This window comes from Kogia breviceps, chromosome 10 (assembly GCF_026419965.1).
Source record: "Kogia breviceps isolate mKogBre1 chromosome 10, mKogBre1 haplotype 1, whole genome shotgun sequence".
Lineage (NCBI taxonomy): Eukaryota > Metazoa > Chordata > Mammalia > Artiodactyla > Physeteridae > Kogia > Kogia breviceps.
Window position 1 is genome coordinate 15,767,259 of NC_081319.1, and position 20,948 is coordinate 15,788,206.

Below are 20,948 nucleotides of genomic sequence, written 5' to 3' on the forward strand. Positions count from 1 at the left end.
CCAAATAAAATGATAGTATTATGTTTTTAACCTTTATAATATAACCATCAGCTCATCAGAAAACAGTTATTAATGATCTTATTTTACAAAGCCTGAGTTATGGTAACATGCCCCTGTTAATACTAATTATCTGCATCTATCTAAAAATGCTGTTTCTATATTCTCTATTTCTGTGAATGGCACGGTGTTAGTTTGCTAGGGTTGCCATAACAAAATATCACAGATTGAGTTGCTTAAACAACAGAAATTTATTGTCTCACAGTTCTGGAGGCCAGATGCCAATATCAAGGTGTTGCTAAGTTTGGTTTCTTCTGAGGCCTCTCTCCTTGGCTTGCAGATGGCTGTCTTCTCATTGTCTCTGCACCTGATCTTTCTTCTGTATGTGCACATCCCTGGTCTCTTTTTGTGTCTCTGATTTTACTCTTCTTATAAGGACACTAGTCAGATTGGATGAGGGCCCATTCTGAGGGCCTCATATTAATTTAATGACTTCCTTAAATGTTCTATGTCTAAATATAATCATATTCTGAGCTACTGAGGTTTAAAACTTCAATGTATGAATTTTGGAGGGGACACAATTCAGCCTAAAACAGTCACCAAGAATCATTCATTATTTGACCCTTGTTCCTTTCCCCTGCATCACCTCAAATATTTGCCAAGTCTGATTACGTTTATCCCAGAATTATCTCTCATTTCTGTCCCTTCATCCCCATTTCTGCCACTGAGTCCATAGCCTCATTTCTTTTAGTCTGAACTTCAGTAAACTGTCCTTCTGTATTTACGTCCCTGCATCTTCAAACCATCCCACTATCTGCTCAAAAATCAACAAAGGTTTTCAACTACCCTATGAAATAAGGATCATACTTTTAGGCCTATCATTCATAGAAGATTATGTTTCTAGCCTTCTGTCCTAATACCTGCTTTCATTCAAATTTGACATTTATTCCCCCAAATCAAATCTGGTTTTCCAAATCAAATCTGCCTTTCTTAACACTCAGCATTTAATTTCTCTACTCCTTGCTCCTGGAAAACCTGTGCTTGTTACCTTGATCTACCTTAAGTGAACGTATTTTTAAACTCTCCAACAGAATGCTTCTGATCTCCAAAGTTACTCCATAGAAATTCCCTTCTGAACTTCCATCACGTCTTCAGTTTCACTTACACTAGTGGAACTCTATTTTGTCTTATCATTACTGTAATAATTATTACATTAGGTACTGTGCAAAATGCTTGACATATATTACCTCATTAATCTTCCCTTTCATCCTTAATATCTGTAATTCTTTTCCCCATTTTACAGACAAAAAATGAAACTTAGAGAGTTGAATATCTTCCTGAAGGTTACACAGGTAAAAAGTGGCAGAGCAAACACTTGAATCTAAGTCTTTCTGCTCTGGTTCCAGTGATTTTAAACACATAGTATATTACCTCTGCAGACTTATACAGAAGCTTTTCTATCTGTGAGCATCTCACTTATGAACTTCCATGGATGTGGTCAAAGCCATTTTACAAAACAGAAGCATATCAACTCTGTCAGTTGCCAACAAATGGCATGTGATATAGGGTCACTTTCGTCTCTGCCACTGTGCTCACATACAGCCCATTTCCAATTATGGATAGAATCATTCATATTTTAGTCACCTTTGTAACCCACAGTGTCTACTACCTGCTGTTTCTTGAATATGTATATACTATACAAAATGATGCACAAATCAATTGGAAAAATGAAGAGTATTATCAGTTTCAACCAAGAAGATCACCATCTTCTCACGTATGATGGATTGCCATCTATTAAAAAAAGAAGGGAAAGGAAAACCTATACAGAATTAAAGTTTGTGTTATATTTTTCTCTGGATCATTTCTCTCCTCTTAGGGTGTCAGAAATATATGGCTTTCAAAATATGTTCCACCCTTTTTAAACAGAGTGAACAAATTAAAGTACTTATAGACACTAATTATATAAACTATTTATATTTGCTTGATAATATATATGTACATATATATATTTCTCAACAAATTAGAAATTTGGTGTTAGCTAAACTGAATAACAATGTGTATTTATTTTAAAAATCATGACCACTCAGTTTACTACCATGACTTAAATCATATCTACACCAAGTAAAGTGAATAACTGAGGTAGTCATCCAAATAATTCAGATCAAATCAACTTTAGTACAAAAACTCAAGCAGTTTTCCTTTCTGAATTATCCTATTAGTTGTTTGTACTCTGAACTTCACTGTATTTGTGAAGAAACAGCATTATTTCCAAATCTCTATTACTATTAAGTCTGGATCATTAATTAGTAATACATTTTCTGAGTTCAGAAGGAAATTACACACAAGGCAGTGACCATGGGCATAAGGAGTTGACTCTATCAAAAGACTAATTTTATGATCAATGTAGTAACAAAATGAAATCTCAATATGATCATCCAAATTGATTTAGTTGAAACAACAAAACTATATCTGCATAAACACAGTCTGAATTTCACTTTTTCCATGGTATTCTTAGTAGGTTAGCGAGTACAAAGAGTCAATTCATGAACCTTCTTTACCTCAGGTATATTCTGGGCAGTCTATAGAAGGAAAAAATAGTCTCTGGACCCAAATTTCCAATGCCCTGTCTTACTTTGGCAAAAACACATAAGGGCAAAGATGTATGTGGGCTAGTGCCATAAGTTCTTCAAAATGAAGAAATGCTTACAATGCATTTAGAAAGCGTGTTGGTGACAGGCAAAGGAGACCGAAATTTAGCTTGAACCATGGTGAAGCGGATAAAGAGTGATTATGGCTGTTTGTTCTGATGAGGTTAGTAGCCTGGATCATGACCTCTTGAGAAAAATAAGATAGAGTGTTCTAATGGATTTTTCTTAATCTAATGTAGAAATGACATTGAATGATGGTTCTTAATTAGCATCTTCCTCTTCACCTGCATTTGGTGTGACATCCCCACATTTGCTTTGATAGTCTGAGTAATACAAAGCGTCTCAAAAGGTGAGCTCCTTCTCTCTGCACTGAGGACATGAGAACGACAAATTTAAATTGGTACCATGCAAACGAAGAAAGAGATGTTGCCTCAAATTTTCACAAGTAACTCAAATTTGTATTGCAAAGTCATAAGAATGCTGGCCAATGTTACAATATAGCACTTCTAATTCCTTTACAAAATTAAATTATACACTCTTGACTCTATCATGCAACGGATATACAATGTTCAAAAACACAGCAGAAAAAGCATGGTTGTAGATATTGATCGTTTTCAAAGACTTTGTGCAGTAATAGCCCTTGAGAGTCTATGCACAGTAATTCATCCTATGTTTAACGATGTAAGGAGAGGGTGCCAGATTTATTTTTTCCTTACTGCTTAAAGAAACAGCCTGTTGTTCAACATCCCCTCTCTGAAACAAGAAAAAGTAAAAAGAATATAAGATTCTGAAAATCCTTCCTGAATTAACCTAGTGTCTGACTCCTGCATTTTGGCCAACATAGTACCTTACCGCGAAGCGTTTAAGTTTCTTCCAAGATTTTCCTGCAGGAAATCTACTAAAGACCTTGGAAAGATATAGATTGTTTGGTGGTGGTAGTTGGCCAGGGGGTTGGGTGGGGGGGCACAAGGTGTGAGAGCTTTCTGTTCTGACCCATGTTTTAAGATAATCTCATATCAGGAATTAAATTCAACATTCAGAATCCATTCCAATTCCTTACCTTTAAAACCAATAGAGCTAGTAATTTGGAAAAGCCGGATGGATAAATGGAAAACCAGACTTTGATTTCCTCAGGAGATCAAGCTTGCAAATCCCTGCTGAATCACGGAAATTAAGCATTTCCCTAAACCAACCTTTTCTTGTGCCCTAGGATAACCTGATCACATTTCTTGGCTTCATTTTCTCTGTTGGGCTAGCAGTAATGTGAAACGCAGAGGCCCTGTCAGACCTAAAGCCAATTTCAAAGGAAAGCCAGTTCCTTGGGGGAAAGGCAGCCATGCAAAGGCAACATTGTGCTAATAGTTAAATCCCATCTTCAAATGCCACCAACTGTCTTAAGAGAAGATGAAATAGGAAGAAAGAAGAAGAGAGAGAACCAATATGAGGAAATAAAGCAGAAATGAGAAGGAACAGCAGAAAATGGAGACAGAGGGGAATCAGTGGAAGAAAAGTGAGAAACAAAAGCTCCTCCGTGTTTTAGGAAATGTACTATCTATCCTGGGATCTGCAAGATAAATGCAGACTAGTTCTTCACAAATAATTTAAAACATTCTTCATGCTGATTTGTTACATGAAAGAATTAATTCAAGGTGATATTTCATAACACCTTTGAAGCTATTTTACTCTGATGACTATTTGGGTAATAAAATGAGAATCATTGGGAAAAACTAGCTATTTATTTACTTACTTCATGATACTACTTTATAATATTGACTTTCAAATTCTTCGGGATTTTGGAGAAAATTTAGCTGAAACATTCTGAGAATTATTAGGTTTTTTACAGTATTGGCTATTACAGTTTATTATTGTTGCAGATTATATTAAATATTGGCTATTATAGACTATGCCCAAGTATTATAAACAGAGGTGTTTGAAGAAGAAATTTTTGATATTACTTGTATGTTGGGTAAGATATTATTATTGAGAAGTGGTACAGAATAGAAATATTACTATTTCATGAGTTTCCTTAACTGGTCAAATTACCTTTGAATAAACAATTCGTAAGGTGTATGAATACTAATCAAAACAATGTGCATTGTTAACATGGAAATCACTTAACAGCAAGTCATCTTTTTTTTTTACCCTGAGCGGCCATAAATTCAACACAAATTCAAATTAGAATAAAGTAACATTCATGTAGAAATTATTAAGAACATTGTTCATTTAGGAAGCTTCTGAGCATAGCTTGCTTAAGTTAATTTATTCTGAAATTTTCAAATGACAAAAGGAAATATGAAGGTTTATTTTCAATTGTCTAATGAGCCAAGCTGAGTAATATGCAGAAGACACAGATCACAATTTCATTCCCAAAGACCACTTACTTCCTCATGCTTAGACCAGAGATATTAAGATTTGTAATTCTTTGTCTTTCTTAGTCCCACATTTGGATTTTAAGAAGCTCCTGTTCCTTTGCTTTGTTAAATCACTATCATGATTTAGACATCATAAGGAAAGCATAAAAAATAAGAATATAATTTTTGCTCTAGGCTTGAGGATTTAAACAGGTACATAGGAGAGTGATAAGTAAAAGAAACAGAATTATAAGAATCCCGGAAAAAACAAAAGGCAAATGAAGATAAACAGAGAATGAGATTGCATGCAACAGAAAAAATAACAACAATAACAATTTCAGTAGTTCACATTTATTGAGAACCTATTATGTGCAGCACACAACTAAGCAATGTGGTTTCACAAACTTTCCAGAAGAACAAACTGAGGCTAAAAGAGAATACATAACTCAGCCAAGGTAACATAGCTACAAAATTATTGAGCTTGGATTCAATCCAGGACAGCAGAATGTACACTGCTCTCTCTCACTGACGGCTCTATTTCTGAATAAAATTAGAATTGGATAGAATTTATTAAACTGAATTCAGGAAAAATCACACCCTGAACTACCAGGATTCTTTATACCTTATAAATTTAAATAATTCTTTAATAATGTCCTGAAAATTTGTAATTTGTAATCTCAACTTGTAATACCGAATTTCAATTCCAGAAAATGTACAGACACATTCAAAGTTATATCCATAAGAAAAAGAAATTTCTTTAGTATTTCACCTTAAATTCAAAATATAAGCCCAGAACAGCATTAGCTATAAATCAAATTAATGAACACATTAATAAAATCCTAGTGATATTGCTGCAGTCCAGTGTGAAATACAACCCCAGAGAGTACTGTCATATTTCAAAATAAAAATACATTTTGCTAAGTTGGTAGGAATGAGATGTATATCTTATTTCATAGCTACTGTTTGAAGACCAAAAGGTCTACTTTTGGTAGATTGAGGCACGCCTTCTCTAATGTCAGATAAAATGTTAAGAAGTACCCTTTGAATTTTCAAAGAGGTATCTTAGAGTTTATCACCTCAGAGTTCATTTGCTATCAGTTAGGGCTTTCGCTCTAGAAACCTGGAGCTGAGAACAATTCAAGGTCAGTCACTTGACAAGTTAGAACTTGGAAAGAGAGTACCACATGCAGTGAATCTTGTTCAGATTAAAAGACTCAATAATCAGCTACGTCAGTCCACCATCCCAGAGTACACTTTATAACACTTGAGGATTTTATAAACTTAAAAATATTACACCTTTAAAATTTGCTTTCAGATGGAATGAAATTGTCTCTGTCAATAATGACTTTAATATTTTTAGTACTTTAACGATCATTTTAGATTTGTCTATATATGTTAGATCCAATGATATCAAATGCATACTTTACAAATGTACCCTGCATAGTGATATTTTGCATAACATCTGCAAACCATGAAAATAGTCCTGAAGACTCTAGGAAGAGCTTATGTGCTAAAAGTACCCAGAAAAGGAGATTTATGGTGACCTGTTGCTGGTTTAGGCTGTGTATGGACAAGACAACCAGTCCAGTGAGGGAATGTTTTACTTTGCATCCTGTAGCACTGTCAACTCAGATTTGCAAAGGTAAAAGGGTAGTGACATCAGAAGGATTCAAAGAAGCTTTGTACCAATTCATTAAAAAATCAATTTGCAAGCACAGATAGGATATCTAGGTATTGGTAACAGCCAACTCTGATTTATCAAAAACGAATCAAGCTAAATAAATACAACTTTTATCATATCAAAGAACTCACACTGCAGGTAGGAAAAATTTAGAAATAAGAATGGATTTGATTTTTCTTTTGTTTTGAACCTACACTCACATGAATTTTTATTTACAAAATGGTGAAGGAGATTACTTCCGGAACAAGAATAATTCAAAGAAAGCACACATATGCTCGTATGCTTGTATACAAGTATATACATAGTTGTATATATGGATGCATACTTCCATGGAATTTTCCATGCAAACTTCCTGGAGTTTTCTGGCATTTTCACTCAGTTTTTCAATTCCAAATTACCTGCATTGAGGATGAATAGAATTTAGATAAGAAAGAAATATATTAATATAATATAATATATAATATAATCCAGTGGTGGGAACACTTAAGAAAATGCATATAGATGGAAATAATTGTAGCTTGTTTATTATACATTGAGAACAGTGGGCCATCTGGACTTAAGGAATGTGTTGGAGAAGAATGGTGGCAGGAAGAGAGGCAGTCAATGATGAGTATTCAAAGAGAGGCAAAGGAGTTTAGATTTATATGTATTTAGATGTGGGAATCTTGCAAGGATTTCAGCAACAGCAGAAATGGCATGGCTCCAGAAATGTGACCTTCAGTAGTGAGTAGCATGGATTAGAGGAGAGAGACGAGCTGGGAAATAAGCCAGGAAGATATCGCAATGATACGAGCATGATTGTGATATGGTGGCCAGATGGGGTTGGCGGGGGGTTGGTGGTGTGACACTTCAAAGACAGAATCGGGAGAACCTGGTGTCTTTACCGCCCACATACAAAGCCTGAACTAAGGATTCAATCTGGGCATTGGGGAAATTGGGAGAAGAGTCTTTGTATAAACACCAACTGTGTGATCTTGGGCTCATTATATTTTCCCTTGAGATTCAATTTCCACATCTGCAGGTAAGATTATCAGTAGATGCTTTTTCTCAGCTCAGAAATCTTTGCTTCTACAATACAATACACTGAAAGAATGGCCAGAGTAAAATGGACTGGAATGAGATACAGAAAAAAGTAAGAATGGTTAGTTGTTTGTATATTAAACATAAGAGATCACTTAATATGGATGAGGAATTGTGTTAATTATTTCATATTTATTTTCTTGTTTAGGTCTCATCGCAAACCAATAACTCAAGAGGTAGGTAAAGGACCGAACAACAAACCAATAGAAATACTCATTGAGGGAGGCACCGAAGTATCCTCTGGGGAAAGATGGGCTAAACTGACAGGGTAGAAATCTGAGGGTGTTCTGAAATGAAGCAGTCCCCGTCAAGTCTGGCCCAAGTGGCCTGGGGTTCAGTTTAATATGAACTCAATGATATCTCTTATTTATTTAACTCCCAGTGGCCCATTTGAAAAGAAAGGGCAGTGACATCCATCTTAGTCTACATTTACCAGCAGGCTGTGAATCTTCTTCTTTTCCTACTTGCCAACCTCAGACCACTAAATTCCTATAGCTGCCTTGTTACTAAGCCATTTCAGCATCAAATGCATTCCTTTTTGGCCTCTCCTGACCAGGAGCAAAGTAGAGAACAATTGTTTAGGTGACATTAACACTCGAGCTTAGATTAATGATGCCAAATCTGATTTATATTGTCTTTTCCTCAGCCATATGATCTACCATTCTCTATGCCCTTTCACTGCAGTTGCACATTAAGCTGCATGCTTTAGAGGTTTTCTGCAACAACTCCCAGACCACTTTCCTAATCAGTATTCGCCAGTATCTTTCCTTCCAGCAGAAGCACATTACTTTCTTCTCCCTTTGTTCTTATGTTTATTCTTGTAAGGTTTGTCAGCATCAACTTTACAATTTATTAGTCTGGTTTCAATAATGACCGAACATCCTATAAAAATATATATTTACTTTACTTGATAGAAAAATACACCAGCCTGTTTTATAGGATAATTACGAGGTAGAATTTATGAGGAATGCCTAAAAATAAGACATCTTTCTTCAACTGGGTAATCAAATATTGACAGAATTTTTAAAGTTTTAAGATTTATGGTGGAATCTTGTTTTAGGTCTTATAATAGATGACATATTTTATCTTACTGTGTGTAAAATCATTTTGGTCAAAATATGTATGAAGGCATCAGTTTGTTTTGGAAGAGAAAGAATGAATGCATTATGAAATTGTTATAAGACTTTATTTTTCTTTAAGCTCTGGTATGTAATTTTTTAAAGGGCAACTAATTGCAAAATGTTATTGAATCAATCTTAGATATAAGATTTTCAGCTTATTATGTACTTTCAGCTTTCTTGACACAAAAATGTGAAAAGCTTGATGAAAATCAAAGAGTATGAGATGCTGGTTAAAGATAATAATCTTTTCATTCTGGGCTCACAGACTGTGCCAGGGAGAAAGCAAAGGCAAACAAAAGCATTAGGCCCCAGGCTTCCAAAGGAGGAACAGACAGGATTTCAATCCGTGGGTTTATTCAAGTGGTGGTCACTGTGATTCACTAGCTGAATTCTGGCTCTAATTGCCATTACTCAGAGTATGCCTATTTATCCCCAGACAGGACAAAATGGCTGTCTTTGTAACCCAGCTTTACAGCAGCACATTTGCAACCATCAACACTTGCAATTGTTCTTTATTCATGCCTCTAAGAATACAAATTGCACTGAATGGTGAGAAATAGCAAGAAGAGTAATGCTTATGTTTTAAATCAATCAGGTTATGCATTCATTCATGCACTCATTCATATATACATACAATATATATACTAGACATGGTGCTAAACGCTGTGAATAAATGGTGAAGAAAAGCAGACACAGTCTCTACCTGCAAGGAGCTTACGGTCTAGTGGGGAGGGGGATGGAAAGAGGTGACGTTAATCAAAACATCTCTCAAATGACAACTGTGACATAGGCAGTGAGGGAGAGGTACATGTGTACCACAGCCCATAAGAGGAGAATACACACCGCGGTCAAGAATCTCGGTGAAATTGTCCCAGAGGGAGTAACACAGCACCGTGATCATGTGAAAGGAGGGAGTAAATTAACAGGGTGAAGAAGCAGCCCAGGCGGAAGAAACAGGATGGGTAAGCCCCTCGTGTGAAGGAAGCTTGATGAAAGGAACTAGAGGGGCAGCTTTGTTGGAGTACAGATTGAGAAGTTTTAGCATCGCAATGAGAATCCAGTTTTAAAAAGAGTCCTGTGGGCCATAACATGGAGTTTTGTTTTATACGGTAAGGAATGGGAAAATATTAAACCGTTTCAAATAGGGAAGGCATAATCAGATTTGCATTATAAAAGAATCGCCCTGGCTTCAACTTGGAGAATAGATTATAAGAGAAAAATCAGAAAATCCCCAGTACTCTTCATGGTCTGCACTGCAAACAAGTGATGAGGCAATTACATTCCCATTTTGGCTGTACTGAAATTAGAAAGATGGCAGAGAAGATATACTTGGACTGAGCTGACAGGTTAGATTGTGACCCCGTTGCTCGGCAGAGCATGGTCTGATCTTAGAAACCTAATGAGGTTGGAAACAAAGTTCTCCATCAACCTCTTCACTTCCATGACCCCGAACTCTGGTTCACGTCACCATCATATTTGCCTGCAGTAGCTCAATCACTGTCTAAGGAGTCATCCTGCTCCACTCTTCCCCATTCACTCTAATCTCAGTAGATCATAGATCTATTAGATCTAATAGATCGCTCTTTTGCTCTTCCAATGGTTTCTATCTAACTTGGAGTAGAGGATACATTTGTCACAAAATGGCTTTCAATGCCCTAAGACATCTTCACAAGCTCTTTTTCCTATCCTGCCATTAAGTCGTTAACTTCATGTGCTCCCCCACACCCATTCTCTTCTCGCCAGCCACGCCAGCCCCCTTGCTGTTCTTTGAGTGGGCATAATCTTGCCCCAGGATTAGGACCTGCTATTGCATCTGCTGGAGCACTCTTCCCCCGATATCCACTTGGCTGGCTCCCTCATCTCTTTCAGCTTTTTACTCAAATGTGCCTTTCTCACAGACACCTAACAGGACCATCCTATTGAAACTTGCAATGACCCCTTTTCTCAAGTTCTCCCTAACGTCTCTCTCCAGCTCACTTTTATTTTTTTTCTCCAAACCATGCATTATAAGCATAGAAAAGGTGACTTGCTTTATTTGTTGCTTTTATTTCTTATCTGTCCCTTCTCACTAAGATTCCTTTTTGGGTTTTGTTGTTTTCTGAGTTCCCAGTGTCTAGAAGAATGCCTGTTGCCTCATGGGCTTCCAGTCCGTACTTGTGAAACGAAGGAATCTTGGGCCACTGTCCAGTGCTTCTGTCCAAGGGGTCCAACCAGGAAATTTCTCTTTCAAACATTTTGTTGCTAAAGCAAAGCTTATGTATTCTCTAATTAGACAGTGTCCTCTCCATATGAGCTACTTTTTTAAAGATTCATTTCTTCATTCAAGTTGTATTAATGCAACAAGTATTTATAGGGCATCAACCCTGAGATGAACTCCATGTGCTATGCTATGCTGGGACTATAATCAAAATGTATAGATTTGGCTCTCAAATATCCCAGTCCAGATGAGGGCTTACATATAGGTCACAGGTGGGGAGTAGTTTGCAAAGTGTTATTTTCCAGGTCCGTCTGCTGCTCCTGGAGAACACTTAAGAATGCTTGGGCATTTAGGAAAGACTCTATGGTGGAAATTATTTTGATCTGGGCTCGCAAACTGGCAGTCAGCAGGCTGACTCCAGACTGAGGTGGTATTTAATGTGGCACATAGAATATTCTGGGCCCTCATCAAAATAAGCAAATGAGTATATACATATATACACTATGATTTTAAAATGGGACACTTCATATTAAAATCTGGATCCCTTATTACTCTAGACAAAGAATGTTTTAAGGAAATAGAAGATGTGATTGTACTGTAGCCATATCCTTCATGGCAGTGATGAGCTGAAGCTGATCATTCTGTTTTTATCAAAACAAGAAGACAAAGAAATGACCAAGAATGGAGAAAATATTAAGAAAAATGGAATCAAGCATATCTCTTGTTGCAAGTGTCACTTCTATGTGTTTAATAGGTAAGCAGCAGCACATTCCCCTCATTTGCATTATTTCCCTGGTCCCTGTAGGCATCTGAGATTGTATAATGTGATGTAGACCTTGAAAGATGAGTTGGGAAGGACATTGCAGGCAGAGAAAGCAGAGAGGTAGAGAAGAGGATGTGAGGTGCTGGAGAGAAGAGCGTGTAGAAGAAGTGGTGAGGAGCAGGGCCACAGAGGAAAGCTGTGGCCAGATTATGAAGGTTCCTTTATGAAATGCTAAAATGGTGAGATTACCCTGTGGGGGAATCACTGCAGCAAATGTATTTTTCAAGCTGTCGAATGAATTATTCATTCATCCGGTTACACCTGCGAATTAAAAAGGAACAAATAAAACTGAAAATGAAGATCTGAGGGATTTTCTATACATTTAGCTCCATGAACTTGAATACAATTCTTTCAGCGGCTCAAAGCTGTTTGCTACTTTCCAGTTCATGAGTATGTTGTTAACAAGTTTGACGCTATGGGAAATACTATCTCCAGAGGAGTTTTTATATTAAAATTATTGTACTAGCATGAATTCATAATTTTATTAATAAACTTCAATTAAGATACAGTAAAGAGTAAGATACAAAGAAATGTATGCACCGTGTGCACACACGAATGACATGTACCCCGAAGCTATAGTCAACCCCAGGCTCCCTTGCGGCTCCTGCACTGAAGTTGGAGATGAATACCCACCACCCGCCTCCACTTCCAGTTACAAGAGTCTAAGTGACCCAGATATGGCCCAAGAGACATAAACAGAAGTCTTCCAGGGGGACTTAAGAGAAAATATTTGCTTTCCTAATAAAAGGGAAAGGCATGTCTGGCATAGACCTTCTTTTCCTTGTTCTTTCTCCTTCCTACCAAATGCCAGCAGGTAACGGCCATTCTGCTCCTTTCTTGGAAGCCCTGAAAATATTCAGCTACTGAACCCCTCTCTGGCTTCTTGCTATGTGAGAAGGATAAATGTCTCTTTCTTTAAGCCAATTCTCATCCCTGGTTGTGGTAGGCTACTTCTAAGAAGTCCCTCAATGATCTCACTTCCTGGTATTCAAATCCTTGTGTAATCTCCTCTTCTGGAGGGTAGGTAGAAAAAAAAAAAATGTCAAAAGTGATGGGCGGGCTTCCCTGGTGGCGCAGTGGTTGAGAGTCCGCCTGCCGATGCAGGGGACGCGGGTTCGTGCCCCGGTCCGGGAAGATCCCACATGCCGCGGAGCGGCTGGGCCCGTGAGCCATGGCCGCTGAGCCTGCGCGACCGGAGCCTGTGCTCCGCAACGGGAGAGGCCACAGCGGTGGGAGGCCCGCGTACCACAAAAAAAAAAAAAAAAAAAGTGATGGTAAATCACTTCCACGATTACTTTACACTCGACAGTAAGTTCCATTTGGGTCTCTCTCTTTGCTCTCTTGGGAAACCAGCTGTCATATAGTGAGGTGCTCTTTGGGAAAAACACTGGTGTCTCTGGCCAACAGCCCACAGGGAATGAGGCTACCCAACCAGCACATGAGCGGGCTCATAAGCAGATTTTCCCTCATTTGAGCCTCGAGATGACTGCAGTCTCAGCTGACACCCTGATTAGTCTTTTTTTAAAAAAAGTATTTATTTAATTAATTTATTTGGGCTGTGCTGGGTTTTCATTGTGGCACTTGGGATCTTTTAGTTGCGGCATGTGGACGCAGTTGTGGCATGCATGTGGGAACTAGTTCCCTGACCAGGGATCGAACATGGGGCCCCTGCATTGAAAGTATAGAGTCTTACCCACTGGACCACGAGGGAAGTCCCCAGCCTGATTAGTCTTAGGAGAGAACCTATGCCAGAGGTACCCAGCTCAGCTGCACCTAAATGTCTGACCTGTGAGATAATAAAAGTTTGTTGTTTTTAGTTGCTAAGTTTTGAAGTAACTTGTTATGTAATGATAGAGGATAATACACTAGCAGACATTAGAATGCCAAAGGGAGCTTTTTAAACATACCTGTGCAATGGCCCTGAAAGACACCAATTTCATCAGAAACAGAGAGGGCTGGGGCCCAGGAATCAGTCATTTTAAATAATGTCTGGGTAATTCCAATGTCAGCCGTACTTTAGAACAACTGCTTCAAGCTATTTCTGGCTGGTTTTCCTGCATCTTGCAGCTGAACAGATTCCTAACTGTTATGACTTCTAACATCAACGATATAACAAAATATTTTAGATTTTGTTCAAATTCAAAATATTTTAGAATTAGATTTCTTAACCTAATTCTGGTTTTTCTTTTTGCATTTAGCAAAGTGCTGAACTTAACCTTTGTCGTTGCCTTATATCATTACAAGAGTTTTGATTTTCTTTATCTATTATTAATTTTAACATGTCAATTTTGGGAGGAAGGGGAAACCTCTTCTCTTCTCCTAACTATAGTTGCCTATGTTCTTAACCTTCTAAGTTCAGAATAGATATAGAAAGAAATGTCAAGTTATAGGACCGTATCAGGCACTACATAAAAACAGCATAAAAACCCTGTCTCTATGTTCCATTCTGTGAAAAGACACCATAGGAGTCACATCTGGATACTCGGTCCCACTTCTGTCCTCACTAAGCAAGTCACTGTTTCTGTGGTTGGTGAATTTTTACAAAGCATTCAGGCAAAGTTTGCGTTTTAACTTTAAATAATTTTTATACATTTGAGGTAGCACTTACTGAAAGTACATTAACTGGGGATCCAGAAAGAATTGGTTTTGAATTCTTATTCATTTACCAACTAATTCATATTGAGTAAATCTGCTCATATGCTGTTCAATTTCTTCATGTATAAATAGGAATAATGATATATACTTTACAGAATTATTATGAAATTTACACATAAAAGTATAAAGCTCAGATACATCCTAGACACTTAGTCAGTGCTTGGTAAATGCTAATTGCTATTGCTATTATTGTTGATATTTTTGTTTTCAATAAACAAAAGAATAGTTACATAAAATATAATGTCATGGTTAGCTCTCTAAGGATAACAATAATAATAATTCTATATCTAAGTTTCTGGAAAGCACATAAAAGAGGAGGATAAAATGTTTTTAAAATTCATGTCTAAGGGTAAGCTGGGACAAAGTGAGAGAGTGGCATGGACATATATACACTACCAAACATAAAATAAATAGCTAGTGGGAAGCAGCCGCATAGCACAGGGAGATGAGCTCCGTGCTTTGTGACCACCTAGAGGGGTGCGATAGGGAGGCTGGGAGGGAGGGAGACGCAAGAGGGAAGAGATATGGGAACATATGTATATGTATAACTGATTTGTTGTAAAGCAGAAACTAACACACCATTGTAAAGCAATTATACTCCAATAAAGATGTTAAAATAAATAAATAAGTAAAATAAAACAAAATAAAATTCACATCTGTAGAAATTATTACCTTGTAAAAATGTTCTAGGGCATAAACCTTGAAGAATTTTGGAGGTGGTACATAACCAACGTTAAGAGTTCATGGGTACTTTTAAAGCTTGAAAGAACCTAGTAGGAATTAACAGGTACTATATATTTAAGTGAGGAAAGGGAGCTGGACTAATGAGTCCCGTGAATACATTTTATTAGGATTTATGTTCTTTCTGTTCGGCTCCTGCCAAAGCAAGATTCCCACAGTGGAAAGTAACAAGTTAGACTACAATGTAACAGCAAAACCATTGGAGCTTTTTCAGGTAACATTCTATAAGAGTTGCCTGAATTCAGTTCATATTGCATCGTAAAATTAACCACAATCTGGACTGTCTAACATAACAAATCTAGAAATAAGGGTTATAAACATTAGGTAGTAATAAAAATCAAAGAAGAAAATAATGGAAAGAAACTTGAAAATACTGACATTTTATGGGAATCAAAGTAGGCTTTAGATATTGGCAAATATGACCGAAGTTACAGTTGTCCTGAGCACAAGAAAGATCAGTAACACCAGCAAACTTGATACCCTCATGAAGCTTAGAGTCTAATGAGAAGATGTAAGTGGAATAAATAATGCAAATGCGTTCAGTGTGACCATGAAGAGGTATAGGGTGCTGGCTACAGGAACATATAATAACCATACCTAACAAAGGTGGGGAGTTAGCATAGGTTTTCTGGAGGATGAGTTTTAAATTCAGATCTAAAGACAGAAATCATATTAATATATACATATGGACGTCACAGGTGTTGTGACAGCCTTTTGCTATACAAAGAATCACTAAAATTAAAGGAACGTCAACTGGAAGAAATCTGAGATATTATCCCTTGCAGATGAGAATCATGAATGATATGCCTGGACCCAGAAGAAACTGTCTGGCAACAGTGTTCATGCAGTGGACATAGCTACAGAGAGTAATCAGAGTGGCAAAGCTCAAGAACCTTCTTGCTCAGTGCCTGGGGTAACTAGAAGAAAACAGATATGAAGACATTGTTTGTGAGCTTGGTTACCAGGTTGTACCTCCAAAGCCCTTCCTATGACAGTAGCCTGGCTTTAAGATAGCATCTGCTCTTCTCTGCTTCAAACTCTATAGTCCCGTGAATAGTATTATTGACTAAGAGCTTTTTCTTTCTACTCAGTGTAATTTTGTCTAGGTGGTATGAAAAGCTGTGTAAACTTGGACATCAGAATGGAGTGTAGGTGGGCATGAATGAGAATTAGGGAACATGGTGATTTATATCTAGGCGCTGGCTACAAACTGCTGTTTAATTCACCAAATCGCTGAGCTTCTAGTAGCAAATACTAATGCCGTGCTTATAAGACTACCAGGTACTTACAGTGCACCAAGAATTATTCTAAGATCTTCACATATGTCAACTAGCTTAAGCCTAGGATGGTAAACTGGGGTTAAATAATTTGCCCAAGGTCACACACTTAGTAAGTGTGAAAGCCAGAATGGGAAACTGGAGATCTCTCTGCAGTATCTATGCTCTTAAGCATCTCCAAGGACAGGTTCTGTTGTTGATTGCTTTGTCTTTTTCTTTTTTCAATAGGTAGATGAGATGTGGTCTGAACAAGTAACGTAATAATTATCTATGGTGATATGAGGGGCACTAGAGGGGTGAGTCATCTCAGGATTGTGTTGATATCCTTGGGCTCCATTCGATGCCTGTGCAGAGATGATGCCTGCCTGCAATTCAACTCCTCCTGGCCTAAGACAGAATTTAAATTCTATAGCTCTGCAAAGCAGAGCTGCCAAAGGAAGCCATTGATTGTGTGGATCAAGGAGTTATGTGGGGCCAGGTCTCTAGAACAGGTGAGACTACTATTAAAATATATTGTGAAAGTCTACCCTTGGTATGTTCCATTATAAATTTCAGGGGTGGATTTAAAAGGCACAATTTTTTTTTTTTTTTTTTTTTTTTTTGCGGTATGCGGGCCTCTCACTGTTGTGGCCTCTCCCATTGCGGAGCACAGGCTCCGGACGCGCAGGCCTAGCGGCCATGGCTCACGGGCCTAGCCGCTCCGCGGCATGTGGGATCTTCCCGGACCAGGGCACGAACCCGTGTCTCCTGCATCGGCAGGCGGACTCTCAACCACTGCGCCACCAGGGAAGCCCTAAAAGGCACAATTTTAACATCACTTGAGAAAACAAAACCTGGGGTGTACGGTGTTGTTATTCTCATTATTATTTATACAGCTATGTCAGTCAGTATAATTATTATCATTATTCTTGATGTTTTGATCCACACTGCCTCACAGATGTTGCCCTATCATGAGAAGGAATGCATCTGCTTTGCTCACCGCTGCAGACACAGTGTCTCAACGAGTTCAAATTTTAAAAATATTTGTAAAATGAATGTATCTTACTAGAGAGAAATATTTACTTTAAATCCACATTAATTCTGGTGGGTTATTTATAACACTTGATAAAGTTAAACCTCAAGAACATAAAATATGAATTTAAAAGAAGATATCCAACATGCACACTAAAAAACACACCAAGGGGAGAGAGAAATAAAGAGTTGTTTAGTGGGTATAGAATTTCAGTTTTGTAAGATGAAATAGTTCTAGTGATTGGTTGCACAACAACATGAATATCTTTATCATACTGAACTGTACACTTAAAAAATGGTTATAATGGTAAATTTTCTTTTTTAGCACAATTACAAACCTAAAAAAATTGTCATAAAGAACATTTGTAGAGTAAAACTAAAATAAATAACCAGGTAAATTAAAACAAAAACATATAGATGGTTTAGAAAAAAACATATGCAAGGCTATAAGAGCTGTGAGTCCTTGATATGCTGACAGTAATTTCTTTTGCTCCTCCTCATTTCCTGCTAAATTTTTGCTGGTAGAACTTCCCTTCCCTACTCTCAGATCCCTTATCAATGAAATGCAATCTATAATTGCAAAAACTTTGTTCAATATTCTTAGGAGGAAAGGTCTCTATAATTGTAAGTATTCGTGGTGCTTATAGGGAAAAAAAAAGTCTTGCCTGATTAATTGTAGAAACTTTACAAGACCGCGTTTCTGTACCTACAGCTCTTCTTTACTTAGATCCTAAACTAGAATCATGCTAATGATTAATTTGGATATGCTTAAGACTATTCTCTACTTGTAGTGCCAAGTGCATTTTTTGCCACTGATAACCTGCTTGGGGAGAAATACCCTGCTGTGTTTATCATTATTATTATTATTGTTATTATTATTATTATTATTATTACCTCTGACCATTTCTGAAGGCTTTCATACAGAAAAGATTTTTTTTAAAAAGAAACTGCTATAGATGCAATGTTTGTACTCCCCTAAAATTCATATGTTGAAAACATAATGCTCAAGGTGATGGTATTAGTAGGTGGGGTCTTTGGAAGGTGGTTAGGTCTTGAAGGTGAAGCCCTCATGAATGGAATTAGTGCCCTTTAAAAGAGGCCCCAGAAAGCTCCCTCCCTCCTTCCATCACATTAGGCTACTATGAGAAGACTGAGACCTGGGAGGGGGTCCTTCCCCGGCATGCTGGCACCCTGATCTACTATTTCCAGCCTCCAGGACTGCAAGACAAAAATTTCTGTTGCTTATAAACTATCCAATCTGTGGTATTTCATTATAGCAGCCCGGATGGACTAAAACACAAGCAAACAAATCAACCAACCAAGCACAACATTGCTGAACAGGCAAGATCCCTAAACTTGGAAGAAAACCGTCTGCATTAACATCCAGTTGGGTTTATGAACTAGTTCATATTCTTGCTAAATCTCACTTTTCTTTCCCTCAAACAGAAGAGCTCTTCAAACCAGATTCTATTGTTTCTCTGACAAATGTATTCTGACATCTGAAGTAGCTGCCAGGAGATTTTCAGGGTTTCATTTCTCATTTTGCCAAAAGAGCTGTTTTTTTCTCCCCAACGCCCTTTTTTTTTTTGGCATGCACTCCTGTACACTGCTCATGCATTATGCATACACATAGATAATTTTGTGTGTATGTACTAAGTGAGAAGTGGCCTGTACACTGAGATTTCAGGAACTCTAAGAAGAGCCCTGAATTCCTGGTGTCATGACCTGAAACGCCTTTCTGCTCTTGATATTGCCTCTGTAAGAAACCAGACATTTAAGTAAATGACATTTATTCCAACTCCATGACCCATCATGGTCTGGGATAGGTCAGGGCAAGGAAGACTAGGAAATAGAAATCTATAGGCAACATTATCTGAAGGTTCCAGTAGGAAGCAGAGTCCAATCAGATAAGGTAAGGAAGGAACTATTTACAGATGTGTAGACAGGTTAAAGGAAACCACAGTGGATGTTCAGGCCTGAGCCTAGCAATGGTAGGACACCATGAGCACACTTGAGCTCGAGGTGAGGGTAGGAGGAATAAGATAAGAGTGAGATATAACTGTGCAGCAACAGAAGACAAGAGCTGTAAATATGGAGGCAAGCAAGCTCTGGAAGAAAATGCAGCCTGAACAAACAAGAAAGCACAGAAAAAAGAAACCTACTACTCTCTCTGTATGTATGTAGGTCTCCTGCCAGTGCCTGCCACCAGTCAAACCCTGTGGCACTGCTTCTCACATGATGGTGATGTGGCTGGTATAGGGACCCTACTCTGAGAACCATGGAGGTACAGGAAACCAGTCAGCAAGAAAGCCCAGGAGATGCAGTGCATAAAGTCACCCTCCCCAGACAGGCACAGAGCAGAGGAGGAGAAAATATGATTCTCAGGATGGAAATGGAAAATAGCCAGCACAGTGAGAGACCATCAGCATGCAGGGAAGAAATCCAGAAGGCAAATACAATATAAAGTTGGGGGGTTGTGTCCATGAATCTTTCGGTAGACAGCAGGAAGAATTCCAAGAGTGAACGGAAGGCTTATTCCTTTGAATGAACTTGGGGAACAGTGTGAGATCCCAGTTCCTAGACTGGGAACAGAGGTAAGGATCAGCTATACCAAGAATAATACAACCTCAATGTAGGATCCCAAGTGGTAATATAAAGGGAAGGGGATTGTGCAGTGAGTTATAAGCAACAAGGCAAGAGCTTACAGTAGAAATTGGGTTGAGGATTCCATGATGCTCAACTTTGAGCTACTGACTTGGACTTCTTATCCTTCCCCACACAATTGGGCAAGATTGGTCCCAGTGTATGGTATGGGAATTTCAACAGTTCCCATTTGTAGTTGAACTGACAAACTAAGAAGAGAGATCTGAAAAAATGAGTAGAAAGCTTTTCAAAAGAGGCCCCAGAAAGCTCCCTCCCTACTTCCATCACATTAGGAGAGCATGCGTTCTCTCTACCTATGGCTATCATATAAATTAGAAATTATTTGTTCTTCATTGTCTATAGACTCACTGTTTGTTGACTGGCTAGAATTAAGGGGAAAAAAGCTTTAGTTGAATATTAAAATTGAGAACTTTCACATAAAAATCAGGATATCCTGTGGGTCTTGAAAAATCGCAGTCATGGCAATAGTGATCCATTCTCAAAAGTCAATAATTTGAGTGAAGCAGAATTGCTTGTAGACACTTCCTTCAGATGGATATTGTGGTCTGGAGTTTACAGCAGTTCACCTTTTCCCAGCTCCTACGTGCATCCTCCCTCCTGCCCTACCCTCCATGTCCAAGGACTGCATCTGCTTTATTGTTTAGGTTACTTGCCAAGGCCCCTGTGGACAATGGATATTTTGCATTCTCTGATCATTCTTTT